Below are 14,198 nucleotides of genomic sequence, written 5' to 3'. Positions count from 1 at the left end.
GTCAATTTTGAGAGGCAAAGGTTACTGGCAGAATTTTTCTTCGAATTTTGAATGGAGATGGTTTTGCCTAAAAAGAGAGAGAAGAAGAAGAAGAAGAAAAGAATTTTAACGTCGTAGGAAACTATCCCAATAGACCTTAAAATTCTATTCGACGAGGAGAGTTGAACTCAAGACTTGTTATTCAAGTGGGAAATGGCATAACCAATCTACCACACTTGGGTGATTGAAAAGCTAGATACCATTTTTCTCTTTTTATTAGCGCACACGCACCCACACACACACCCTGAGAAGAAGAGAATTTAAACATCGTAGGAAACTATTCCAAAAGACCTTAAAAATCTATCCGACGAAGAGAGTTGAACGTGTCCTTGAACTGTTGTAAAGTGCAAAAGAGAGAGAGAGAGAGAGAGAGAGAGAGAGAGAGAGAGAGAGAGAGAGAGAGAGAGAGAGAGAGAGAGAGAGAGAACCTGCCTTGAACCAGTGCTAAAAAAAACCTAGGTTTAATGTATCCCACCTACAAATTTTGAAATATACCTCTACATTTTATATTTGAAGGTGAGAAAACCTACAAAATTTCAAAAAAAATAGTGTAATTTGGTGTAAAAACTTCAAATTTTATCAATTTAAATTTTACTTTTGTTGTTTCACATACGTAGGTCTGCCAAGTTTTTGGGGAAAAAAGAATTCGAGCACTGCCTTCAACTGCCGTAAAGTGCGCACGCCAGCGCGCGGTGCTAGAGAGAGAGAGAGAGAGAGAGAGAGAGAGAGAGAGAGAGAGAGAGAGAGAGAGAGAGAGAGAGAGAGAGAGAGAGAGAGAGAGAGAGAGAGAGAGAGAGAGAGAGAGAGAGAGAGAGAGAGAGAGAGCACGCGTCCCTTTGCTGCGCCTTATAGCGCCCCCCAGAGGAGTTAAAGCAGCGGCCGTGTCGAGGGGTTCAGGAAGGAGGCGTGATCCCGGTGATCGACGTGGGGGCTGCAGTGTCAGCACAAGTCCCTCCACAGTAGATCATAATCACCAGCTACACAGCAAGTCGGTTTCCTTCTGGTATAAAGTGGTTTTATTCAACCCTTTACGACTCTTAAATGTCATGAGGCATGTACGCAGAGAGGCATGGTTAGCCTCATTGTTGATCCGCCATGGAGTTCATGGTTTTTGGACATGAATGTGTTGAAACTTGAAGCTTATTTTATGTTTTGGACACCCATGGATGCTTAATTGTTCTTGTGCAACAAATATAGAACAGTAACAAGTGTATACTACAGAGGTGCAGTTGGAGCTATATGACATCACTAAAAGACAAACATTTGACCATATTGTTCGATGGCTAGAATATCTTAGGAGTCATGCTGACAATAACATTGTGATTATGCTCGTTGGTAACAAGACTGATCTAAGCACACTTAGGGCAGTTAAGTCAGAGGATGCAAAGGAGTTTGCTGAGAAAGAAGGTTTTTTTTTTCTTGAGACATCATCTTTGGAAGCCACTAACGTGGAAAGCGCATTCTTGATGGTGCTTTCAAAGATCTAATTGATAGTCAGTAAAAAGTCTTTGATTGCGAATGAAGAACATGGCAATGGCAAGGCGTCTTTGTTAACAGGTACCAGGATTGTCCTTCCAACCGAGGGTTGCTATGGGACATTGTGAAAGATTGTTGAGGCAAACAGTCGTTGTGTGCTGCAGTTATATCTCTCTACATTTGCTGCCATTTTGAAGGGTTTTGAGCAAAGCCCCTTGCTTTATATTGATTATGTCAACATAATCATGGAAACAAGTTTTAAAAAAGGTTTTCCAACAGTCAAAGTCAATGTATACCTCACTACTGTATCTAATTTAGTTTTAGCTTTATACAATCTGCGAATGGTGCAAAGTTAAGCATAATCTATATTAAGCTGTTTTGTTTGCCGCTTTTCATCATGGATAGACATTGGCAAAAAAAATTGTGCCGATATGTTTGATGCCGTATTACTAGTCATACCTAGATATCTAACTGCTACTTGGCATGGATATGGGTGGTTCTACTATTAGCCCCTCCAAACCATGAGGGATTTGATTTACGCTCACATATTGTTTCACCAGAAGCCTGCGTTTCCTTCTGATTTATGGCTTGCAAGGCGCCACATTGATGATGGTATTTTGAAGTCAAATATGTTCTTAATCTTAGATTTGAATCTAGTAAATTGTTTCTTGTTTTTTTATATTTGATGAGCATTGAAGGCTGACTTCTTCTGTTTGGTGAGATGCAAGCGCCAAAACTCTGTCAGAGAGAGAGAGAGAGAGAGAGAGAGAGAGAGAGAGAGAGAGAGAGAGAGAGAGAGAGAGAGAGAGAGAGAGAGAGATAAAGATAGAGAGATTAGCAAGAGAGAGTATGCCTATCAGTAGGAAAAAAGGCAAGAAGAAGTAGTCCAGTAACCTTGATTTTCAATCATCTCAAGGTTAAGCTGAGGTAGACCTTCCCCAAACATGGACCCAATAGAGGCGTGACATTGGAGGTAGGAGGACTATCGGCCTTTGTAGATCTCGCACAAAAATGCACTTAGCTAAGTTTGCAAACGGTTGGCATTTGTGTACGAGGGCTACAAAGGCCGATATTCCTCCTACCTCCAATGTCAAACCTAGCTAGCTAAGCAAAGACAAGACAATAGAAGCACATGATATTGCAATACTTCACAATGTGGGAATAATAGGGGGACGAATGATGGCTTCTTATGACAAAATTACTCACCCTATTAGTAGAGGCTTGCGTCCAAACCAAATCTAGTTGTGTTAATCCAGTAGAATTTTATGATGTTGAAAAAAATAGAAAAACTAAGAGAATGAGGAGCTCTCTTTATAGAAGAATTCGTCAAAACCGTTTTGTTTTTGTTAGTGTGGATCTATCCTTGTGTTCCAATACTTTTTTTTTTATTAGCTATTTTCCATGGGCCCTACATTTGTAACTACACCTAAAACAAAAAAATTTATTCTTTTTGATGGGAGAATTCTACCACTACTCTAAGAAAGAGGTTCTAGCTTTACACAATTCAAATTGGTTTAGAATTGAGAAAGAGGTTTTTAGAATGGACACAATTAAAAGTGTTTGTAAGACTCATGCTTGTGCAAAATTGCTAGTATCTTTATAATTGCTTGTTTTAGTCTTTATGCTATTGTAGTCCATAGCAAAGATTTTGATTTACAGCCATCACTAGCTCGTTAGACTTGCATATTAGAGGACTTGCAACTCATAGACAATCGTTTTGAAGTTGCATACATTGTAATAGCACTATATATCTTTCTATTGACATGTCACAAAACTTCAATTTTGGGCATTGCTAGCTTAGTGTCTACTTATTAGTGATTGTATATATATAAGCTACAACAAAATATTGAAATCACACGAAAAAAATCACATGAGAAGTAACATCTCTACCCACTCCCTTGGTTTGTGTGCTAGAAATTAAGAGAGCTCTTTGCTTTTTTATTATTGTAGCTTGCTCTTTTGCTCGGTTTAGAGATTGCTCGGAAAATCTTGCTCGGAGTTAGGGATCCTTCACAATTGTAACACAATACATTACCATCTACACTCCTCTGAGTTCAATCTCCTTGATATTTCTTACTTGCTGGTTGATATCTTTCATATCTAGGTTGAAGTTATCTATTCAAGATCTGGCAATCTTTGGATGTCGTGGTGAAGGGCTTCACGTCCTCTATTGACCACTCTTGGAGCTTCCACATGGATTTTCCTTTCAACATGCATATCCAAAGGCAAAGGCTCAACCACATTACTCATCAATACATAAGCATCCCTTTTTTGCTTCTCTTTCCTATGTGCCATGTCATGTCTTCTCGCCTTCTTTCTCCATTGCTCTTTAGCAACCTTTACTGCATCGTTATAGGTCCCTGGGTCATTGAGACCCACTCTAATGCATAGATGCACAAGAACCACAAACCTATCTTTCTTCAAGAAATTAGTGGGCATTTGATTCTCTTCAATTTCCTTTATAATCCTTCTCCAACAAGCTTTATCTTCATGTTCTCATTGTTGCAGCTTTCTTAGTTCTCTCCAGTAATACTAGAGATCCTCATCCTTCTCAATATCTTCTCTCAAGGCATGAGAGATAAGATTCCAATTTCTCTTTATCTCATCTTCAAGTCTATCTTCATACCATTCACGTACTTCAGCTTGAGGTAGCAGCTCACCAGACATACCTTGAACACCAACATTCCTATTGCTCTTCAATGCAATCAATTCAATCCTTTGGATGCATTTGTTCATATCGTGTCCTTTACCACCTTTGAAGAATTCATATCCATCTCCTACCATAGAACTTGAGTTGATCTTCAAATGGATGCCAATCTGCAAACCAAAACTGTGCCAGAAGTGGGTGATGGCCTTAGTGGGTGCACGAGTTTATTTTGAGGGATTGGGGGATGGCCTCAACAACACTCAAACCATCACAAAGAAAAGAGGATGAAGATAATAGTTCTCTCAAGATAATATGGGCCGATCTTTGCTCACAAATTTCAACAGCCTCACTCACACTCAGCCTCGACTAGCTTCCTTCTTCTAAAACTCCCACTATACTTGGATGCACTAAAGGAAGCAAAGGGATCAATAAAATCAAAGAAAAAAAGTGATGAAAGACAACAAAAATCTATGCACTTTCTTATAATACCAAGGTATTCACTCCTTTTCAAACACCCTTCCATGTGCTAGAAGATACTTTATAGGTGCTCCCATATACACATAGCTTGACTAAAACTCATTCAAATTGAACCCAATTTAAAACCCCACAAATTTCAACACAAAAACTCAAAAAACATGATGGAAAACCTTGCCCTTTTGTATATTTACAAGCAAGGTATTGTGTTAATTGAACCGACGTTAGTTAACAGGAGCTGGTAAAGATCAAAGCCTTATGAATGCACATCAAAGATTAATATGAAGAAGCAGTGAAGATTGGAGTTGCACACTTTTCACAGTTTTTCCAAAATGGCCATGTATTGTAATTTCTCAATTTGTTTAGCCATTGTGATAATTATAACATGTTACGGGCTCAATAAGAGTTCCAAGATGTAAATAATAGGTCAGCTAGTGTACCTAGCTTGCAGATACAGTAAGTTGTGGATTCTCAAAGGTCTTGGGCGTCAGGATATTACACATTTTAAACCTTGGCTAAGGTATATAAGCCACTTTTTGTAACTTTAGACCTAAGTTTTTGGATAATGAAACACACAGTGTGAGCTTATGGTGCTCTCTTCTCTCCTTCTCATGCTTCTTCTTGTTGGTTGTCACGCTGCAGTGTCATCTATTGTGTTGCAACCACAGGTAAGAGCTCTACGCATTGACGTAAATATATCATGATAAATTGTAGATTTTGATGTCGTCGACCCGCGGCCTAATTTCATCATAAGTAGGAATTTAAGGTAGAAAATCATAAAATAAGCATAGGCAAGGTATTGGGGCATCATTGCTAAGCATTTAGATGCATTCGGGATCAGAAACGACTAGGTCAAAATCTCATACTGTTAATAATCCTTTTTTTTGTACTTCATCGAAAGTGAGATTTGAAACCGTAAGCATGTGTGCTTAGGTATTATATACTTGTCCTAGAAGTTTCATAACATTCAAATGTCGTTTGATGCTGTAACGATCATGATTTGTTTGCCGATTAGGACTAGCTTTTGATGACTTAGGTCATTTGAGTGTAGCTTGTGTTAGATACGAGTTGTCTGTTGTTTTCCAAGAGATTGACACCCTCTTGTAGCCTGCATGTACTAGTCGAGTCAACTTCGTCCCCTGGATTGGCAATTATGTTTGTGGTTCTTGCTATGTCTGCAATAAGATACGAGTGAGGTTAGGAAACCCATCCACATTTGACGCCGTTACCGGGGACGAGTAGACCTAAACTAGGGAAAACAAGAGCGTCTATTGTAAGTTGTCCTTTAACTTTCTCTAAGATCACCTAAAGTTAAACTTTCTCTTTAAAACCGCACAGCTTAAGAGTGGTGTCTTTTGTTGTGTAGAGGTAGCTTGGGAGTAGATTGTACTTGCTAAGTACCTTGTAGGATTGTAGGATTAGGTTGGGATTTTGAGAATGATTGATGGACATGACAAGTGTTAAGATCAATGCTCAGGAAACCTGCATAAAAACAAGAAAACAAGTGTTTGTAGACACCTTCCACAACCCAATCGCACAAGAACCCAGGAGTAGGGTAGGTAGAATCCAAGGTGGGATCTCAAATCATTGCTCAGTCCAAAAGAATCATATGTGAGTTATTTATGTGAAGTTACAGAATTTCAGGTCTATGCCTTGAAAAGGCATCAAAAGAGTATCAACCACTGAAACCAGCTAGAGAATATGCTCATAAAAGTTGTATGAAACAGTGGGTAAGCATAAGGATGCATTTGAGGTAAGTTCTCAAGAGTTGGCAAACAATAAGAGTATTTATATTTTCTTGAGAATAAAGGCCAAATTAAGTTTTGACTTGACTCAGAGGCTTTTAGGTCAAAAGTAAATAATCGTGATTATCTACATTTGGCTCAAATTGATCAAGATTGATATTAGAGACTATGCATGATTACAAACATCTTTTGTGAAGGATCATAGAGTTTGGATCACAAAACAGACCAAAAACTTGATAAAAACTAAAATTTGTACTGATTGTCGAGAAATTGAGTTTGACTTGATAAATCTTGTTCAAATTTTATGAAACTTGACTCAGAGGCTTAAAACATGTCACAAAAAGACTGGCTATTGCAAAATTTTTAGGCCAAGAATAAATAATCGCGATTATTTACATTTGGCTCAAATTGATCAAAATTGATACCGGAGACTCTATGCATGATTACAAACATCTTTTGTGAAGGCTCATAGAGTTTGGATCACAAAATATACCAAAAACTTAATAAAAATTGAAATATGTACTGATTGTCGACAAATTGAGTTTCACTTGATGAATCTTGTTTAAATTCTGTGAAACTTGACTCAGAGGCTTAGTTTAAAGTGTTTAACATGTGTGTATACTCAAATGATAAAAAAATATGGTAAAATTTGACAATTGTAAATAATCACGATTATTTATTTTTGTCCAATTTTCAAGTATTTTTGGCCATCAATCATACTACAGGATTTATCATGTTGTATTGAAACACTCACATCAAATTTGGATCTTTAAAGTGAAAATTGTGGCCAGTTTTGTAAAGACAGTCTGCGGTGGACACAAAATTGTTGACAAATTGAGCAGGGTTTATCCAAACTTTGTGAAAATTTGTTGGGCAGCTTAAGTTGATTTTCTTTACTTGTTTGTATCATCATCTTGGCAAAAAAATTTTAAAAGGTCCCAGGAGTAAAGCGATTATTTAAATCTGCCTCAGATTTGAGATTTTTTGCACAATTGAGTATACCATAGGGTTAAGCACATCAAGTAGACTACTCATATCAAGTTTGGTGAAATTTAGATCACAAAGGTGAGACCTAAGTCAGATTCTAGAAATCTGAGTCCGCGAATACTAAACAATTGGTAATCGTTCGAGCCGAGATCATCACAGTTCTAGCCCGATTCTGGAAGGTGTTGCCACAATTCAGTCAAGAAGCTAAAAGTGATTGTTCACGCCAAAAATTGGCTAGTGCAAGTAACTACCCCGCAAATTGAGCTACCAGTTGGACGAACATGGACACAAATCATGGTGGATTGCAGATTAAGCTATTCAAAGCCCATATTTTCATCATTTCAAAGGTTGCAATCAATTCTGACACTTTTGAGCTAGAGTAAATCAACTCTTGTGAGTCTAAGAGCAATCAACTGCCAAAAGTGCTTTGGCAAAAGCAGTCTTATCAAACTCAATCAGGAGTAATTTTGCTAATCAACACCAGGACATGCTAAGAGATAGTTCTTAGATACCAAGACAAGATGGAGTCAAGTCGAGCTGAGAGTTCAAATGCATGAGCCCCAAAGCTAACCAGTAGCAATAGAAACACATGCACAACTGCAATAGAGATAATTTTACAGCTATATGGCTACAATGGAGATAAGGTTTTGTATATAGATTAAGAAGGCCATAGGTATCTTATGAGTGGTTAAAGCAGCACAGGAGCAACGATCCTATTGATTAGAGTTAAGCCAGATTCAAAGAATTCCCAGATGTTCACAGACTTTAGTGGATCTAGGTATTGCAAGTTCAAAGACGAGGTGCAGATAGAAGTGCAAAAGGTGGATCCAAGTGGTTATCCAGAAACTTGCGTAAGCCCGCCAAGCATCCATTTAGTGTATATGCAATTAGGATCGTTGTGCATGGATTACATTGGTCAAATCTACAAGCGAGAGCTAGTAATGGAAGCGAGAGCTAGTAATGGAAGATCCAACAGATCAACCAATAGAAGCAAGTCTAATTGGAGAACCAAGTCAAAGGCAGTATAAAGGTCAGGATGAAGCAGTGTATAGCATGATGGTCAGTGTTTTAAAAGAAGATGCCGACAATTTGGCGATACAGAAGCTGAAACTTCTCAACCAGAGCTTGACATGACAGAACCAAATGAAATACCACCAGTCATGGAGTATTACTCAAATTGTGGAAGAAAAAGTGGAATTTTTAATGAAGATTGTCCAAGAAATCCAAAAAACAGGGACACATCAACTGCCAAGCAAAGCATGGAGCAAACTGGAAATATGAATCCCAATTTATCACCGAAGATAAAAAAGAGTGTAAGGTTTGCAAATGATTCTGCATCCACTACCACAAGTGTGTAATCATTCACGAGTCCAAGGGACACATCAAAGTGAATGATGTTAGATTTGTATGGCACACATAATTCATATGCACACTATGTGGACCAAAAAGGGAAACTGTAGAAAAAGGATCAACCAGTGTTTGAACGGCCCACATCCCAGCTCATAGAAGTGCGTCGAGTGATAGATCCAAAAGGATGGTTTTTTAGAGGATAGAATCTATTATAGCCCATCCTCTCTAGAGATGAAGGATATTACATGGGTGAACCCAAAAATATGTTTAGAGCCAAACTCTCCTCCATTGAATATCAAACTTCGAGGTTGTGACCAAACGAGCATATACTTTGACCAAAACAAACGTAGATACAGACAAGAGTCTAAAATCTATGATGCCTTGGTTCCTAAAACCACATAAGCTCATATCATAGGAGACCCAGGAGATAGACAATATCAGGGCAAAGATAATTCTTTCTACAACTTGACTTAGGGAATAATTTGTCATGTTTCACGGGGATACATAGGAAACTATGCAAAAGGTTTACATATGCCAAACATCAATAGTGCTACCCAAAGTGTGCCATCACAATCCCAAAAGGTGAGACTAAACCAAAGCCAAAAAGTTTTGAACTCTCATTATGAAGTAGGCTATAGTGATCACCCGAAGGGGGGAGCTTGCTACACCAATCAGAAGCCCAAGAACTTCTAGCCAGGAGACCCCTTCAAAGTAAAACCCATTGAAAGATCATATGGTTGTTGGAGGTTCCCAATTGACACAAATTTCATCAAAATCTGTAGACAAATTCTTCTATGAAGATCATCAAGGGTAAAAGTTTCAGCTGATCTCCACAAGTCAAATCCAAAAGCCGACAAATCTAATAGTGATCAAGCAATTGCATGTGACCAAGCTCACATATGCATATCAAGATATAGATGGTGATGAATACCAGTAGGTTCATGACCTTGTATAAGCCCCTACATACGTTAAACTTGGAGTCAAAGACTATTTGAAGATGATGCAAAACCTCAAGTTACCAGAACAGGTGATAGATAGGTCAAAGTCAATGGAAGCTAAAGTCCAAAAAGCTATAGAAAGTACAATGGATCTTCTAAGATCAAAAGTTACTCAAATGCAAGTAGACAATGCTCAACAGTTACAAGAAAAAGGTGCAGTATCACAGTCATACGAGTCAACATCAACGGAAGCAAGTAATCAAGACAAAGCCAATGTAGAAAAAGATCAACCCATGGACACTGCCACAACAAAATCAATCAGTACAGAAAGAAATACGGAGATGATCAAGTGCAACATCACCAACGAAAATGAAGAAAAGCTGTCAAATGAAGTAAAGATAGATTTTATTTTCACTTAGACAAGAATCTCATGTCTTTTCGCATTTGAAAAAAAATGTGGCCAACCACAGCTAAAGATGCTCCTAAATTGGTGAGCATATCTGGAAACAAGCGAGCAGAGTGCTGGGGAATCATCTCCACCGCCATTCAAGTAGGTCCACAAATCATCATCGCCCAATTCCATGTGATTGCAGCAAAAGATCTTCAAGATAACATCATAGTGGGACTGCGAATGGCCCATAAGATGTTAGAGATACGGAGTTCAAAATTGACGGAGTCATCATGGAGAACAAAGAATGAAGACCAAGTCTGATCACTCGTGGACAACAGCACAAAGTCCTCAAGCACAATTAAAATGGAGATTGATATCAAAGAATATCTGATTGAAGATGATTCATCTCCATAGGACATAACCTCAGAAGAGCTTAAAGCAGATCAGGCATCAAGAAGTGCAGATCAAACAGAGCAAAGAGCAACCACAAAAGCTATTGAGCAGAGAATGCCACCAAGACAAGAAGTAAAGAAGATCAAAATTGCAGACACTTAAGAAGCAATAGGAAGTCCAAAGATCCATACATTGCCAGCTAAATTAGCTGATGAAAGCTAGATTGGAAAATAGAGTCTCAAGCCACTCTCCAGAGAGACACATTTAGATCAAGATGAGACCATGACAAAATTAGGACAGAAATCTTCAAGAGCACCTCCAATGAGAATAGCTATAGTCTTCAATAGTGTAAATGGAGCAAGTGTCATATGTAATGCCCTATTGGATAAAGAAGTAGAGTGCAATATGATTGCAGAGAACATCCAAAGGATCCTCCAACTCACTCCATCCAAACATGATAGCAAAACAATGCTACGTATACATACATGTCAAAAAGACATGGTTGCTATTCTTAGCATCCAAAAGCATGAAGAGCAAATATAGTTTCAAATAAAGCCTTCAAAAGAAATTCTTGTAGATGTTATCCTTGGACATCAGTGGTTAGAGAAACACAAAGCCTACAGAGAAGATCCAAAGTTGATACTCTCTTTCCCAAGTGTTAGGAAGCAACAAATACAGATACCATTAATGCTAGACTTAGAGTTGCAAACGTCACAAGAATCAATGACAAATCTTGCAGACAAAGATAAAGCCAATGTGGACCATCGATTAGCACAAAAGGTGTGACAACATATGACTCTACATCAAAGAACCTTTGTGGATCAGATACTTCTAGCAAGTCAGGCTTTCAAAACTTCAAGTCAATTGTTGCTGGCCCAACTGAAACCTCTAAGGAGACACCCAGAAAAGCAAAGATATATCAGTCCAAGTACTCGAGAAATCAAAGGAAAGAAAAGCAAGTGTTTGTTCAGAGCAATTTAGTTAAAGTCAATGATCCGGTTTGGATTAAAGATAGGAAATGACACAAAAAAACAAACATATGGGATGGATAGCATCACAATGGATCTTAAAGGAACAAGAGTACTATAGTGGTAGCAGAAAAATATGGATACCAAAACCATAGGTAAGGGCATATGAAGTAACATCAAGACCCTCCCAAGAAATATGGCCCACTAGATATCAATCTTGATAATAATCTAGGATACCTAAGAAGCAAATATACAAAAGGACAATATCGAATACTGCTACAGTCAACCACAACTCTCAAGGCGATACAAAACAGAAAGAATCTTCCTCTTGGACAAGGATTCTACATAGGTTATACAAGAATTGACTACCAGTCAACCACAAGCCAACTGCAACTACACCAGACCTGCATGAAGATCTAAAGAACTCAACAAGACCTAGAGCGAAGCAAAGTCAACAAAGGAGATATAAAGGTCATCAACAGATTTGGATTCTTGAGTCTTCCAATGCTCCTAGTCAAAAGCCAAATGTCGACAGTGAACAGAGGCCTACAACAACATCAAAGACTCCTATCAACATGCGTAATTGGAGAATCAAACAGATAATGGAGTCTTCACAGTCAAAGAAGGACAACCCAACCAATGCGAATGCAACTTCAAAGAAGATAAAACAGGTATGGCAAAAGAAACCTTCAATGCCAACTTGGTCCTTCACTAATCCTCTTTTTGAGGATTCAAACTTAATTCTACCTGAAGAAATGTTTGTAGCAAGCACAAGAATGTAAAAAGTCAAGTCGCCAATTCGCAAAAAAGCTCTTTGGCATAGTCAAAGTCGGGCTGCTGAGCCATAAAATGAGCAAAGCATTATTCCCAAAGCTTCAAGTCGTAATAAACAGAGTTGTAGTTATTAGGCTTACGCTCAAGCTGGAAGAGTTCAGCATATCTAAGTCATGTTGCTCATGCTGGATGAGATGAGTATAAGAGTCGAAGTCTATTAACTTACAATTGGTGGAGTTTCGTAGAGTCTAACACTCACACATAGTGCACAGTAAGATGAGAGCACATATCCTCGACAACAAAAACCATTCTTAAAGGGGTTCCAGCTTGCAAAGCCATGTCATGTGCTTTTATAGCTACACCATCTTTCTTAAAAAACCCTCAAAATATTTCTTGAACATCATATTGTTTCCCATGCATTTCTATGTATACATATCGGATGTTCCACCATCATCGGACATATGCATTAGACACTCTTTTTGGCTTCCACCTATGCACCTTGAGTAGACTACAACATGCAAACCAATGTTCCATCATACTACCTTCATATATTTGTTGCCCTCTTATTTTAATATCTATCAGCAACAAATAATCCCTTCAGTACTTTATTAATATTTTCCATGCTAATCAATACTTCATAATGCGCTTATCCCAAAGGCACTTTTTCTCCACATGGTTTTTTCTCTTTGGTCATCCAGGTATTAGACCCTAAATTAGATCCTCATCGTTCTACTTCTCTTGTATATACTCATAATAAATAAACAGCAGCCTCGCCATTATGTTGCTACAATGGACAAATGCGACATCATCTCTCACACCAATGAAGATGCTACATCAAAATAAACCTCATCAACAAATTCAAGAACAAATGAAGACAATAAGCCCATCAACAACCAATCAAAACCTTCAATTGCCTCCACGGACACTTCTCAATAGTGCCCAAGGGTGAGCACTAAAATCAGAAGGGGGGAATGTTAACTAAGCCGATGTTAACAGATAGCTGCTAAAGATCGAAGCCTTATGAATGCTAATCAAAGATGAATATGAAGAAGAAATGAAGATTGGAGTTATACACTTTTCACATTTTTCAAAAATGGCCATGTATTGTAATTTCCCAATTTATTTAGCCATTGTGATAATTGTAAAATGTTACGGGCTGAATAAGAGTTCCAAGATGTAAAGAATAGGTCAGCTAGTGTACCTAGGTTGGAGATACAGTAAGTTGTGGAGCCTCAAAGGTCTTGGGCGGCGGGACATTACACATTTTAAACCTTGGCTAAGGTATATAACCCACTTTTTGTAACTTTGGACCTAAGTTTTTGGATAATAAAACACACAGCGTGAGCTTATGTCACTCTCTTCTCTTCTTCTCATGCTTCTATCTCCCTTGTTGGTTGTCACATTGCAGTGTCATCTGTTGCGTTGCAACCACATGTAAGAGCTCTATGCATTGACATATACATATCATGATAAATTGCAGCTTTTGACGTCGCCGACCCGCAGACTAATTTCATCATCATAAGTAGGAATTTAAGATACGAAATCACAAAATAAACATAGGCTTATATACTTGTCCTAGAAGTTTCATAACCTTTGGATGTCGTTTGATGCTGTAACGATCATGGTTTGTTTGCCGATTAGTGACTAGCTTTTGATGACTTATTCCATTTGAGTGTAGCTTGTGTTAGATGCAAGTTGTCTGCTATTTTCCAAAAGATTGACACCCTCTTGTATCCTCCATGCACTAATCGAGTCAGCTTCGTCCCATGGATTGACAATTATGTTCGTGATTCTCGCTATGTTGACAATAAGATAAGCGCAACATTATACTAATGGGAGGAAGCATTCCATGAAGCTCAATGAAAAAGGTGGAATTGACAACATTGCATTGGTTACGACAATCAACAGATGAGCATCCAAATAAAACGGTATGTAAAAGTTTTCCAATGCTTCACTCAATATGAAAAATGCAGTGAAACAAACACACTGAAATTTGCATGCTGCCATGGGAATGGC

At 38.2% G+C, this 14,198-nt stretch overlaps 1 pseudogene; it reads left to right on the top strand.

The window, feature by feature from the left end:
• The first annotated feature begins 1,092 nt into the window (after nucleotides 1-1,092).
• On the top strand, nucleotides 1,093-1,871 carry LOC147440696 (ras-related protein RABA4c pseudogene; annotated as a pseudogene).
• Nucleotides 1,872-14,198: the final 12,327 nt, after the last annotated feature.

The sequence above is a fragment of the Adiantum capillus-veneris genome, chromosome 15 (genome assembly GCF_014529385.1).
Source record: "Adiantum capillus-veneris isolate H3 chromosome 15, ASM1452938v2, whole genome shotgun sequence".
Taxonomy (NCBI): domain Eukaryota; kingdom Viridiplantae; phylum Streptophyta; class Polypodiopsida; order Polypodiales; family Pteridaceae; genus Adiantum; species Adiantum capillus-veneris.
Note: the sequence above shows the minus strand (reverse complement) of the source record. Positions and strands in the feature narration are given on the sequence as shown.